This window comes from Arachis ipaensis, chromosome B09 (assembly GCF_000816755.2).
Source record: "Arachis ipaensis cultivar K30076 chromosome B09, Araip1.1, whole genome shotgun sequence".
Lineage (NCBI taxonomy): Eukaryota > Viridiplantae > Streptophyta > Magnoliopsida > Fabales > Fabaceae > Arachis > Arachis ipaensis.
The window spans coordinates 4,188,866-4,189,583 of NC_029793.2; positions in this window are offsets into that span (position 1 = coordinate 4,188,866).

Sequence of the window (718 nt, forward strand, 5' to 3'; positions counted from 1 at the left end):
ATACATATATTTTATATATTTTTAACACATAAAATAATTATATATATATTTTTTTACCAAAGATAAAGATACTCGAACCCGCGACCTCTTAGATGAGTATAGGAAGACTAAACCATTTGAGTTATAACTTTTTGGCATAACTCAAATGGTATAGTCTCCTCATACTCACTTAGAGGTTGTGAGTTCGAGTCTCTCTATCTTTGATAAAAAAAATAATCATATATTTAACCAATTTAACACTTAATTAATTAAAGTTTGGATAAAAGTAAACTTTTAGAACACAACAAAATTGTCTCATGAAAATATAAATAATGAATAATTTATTAATATCTAGAATTTAATTCAAACATAATATTTTATATTTAGATAAAATATAGGGATAAGTATTGTTTTGGTCCCTCACGTTGAGGGTCAGAATCGAACCCATCTCCGACATAATTTTCGATTTAGAATCATATTTAACGTTTTTTTTTCGTATTAAAATCGTCCTTTTAATTCTTTTGGACAAAAATACCCTCACCACTACCAGCATAATTACCTCCTCCACAAACACCACAACCACCACCAGCACCACCAACCACAACCACAACCACAACCACAACCACCACAGAAACAGAAAACAAGAAAGCAGAAGCAAGACGTGAGGCGGAGGCGGAGGCGGCGAGGTGTGAGGTGGCAGAAGCGAGGCGGAGGCGGCGACGTGAGGCGGAGAGGCGGA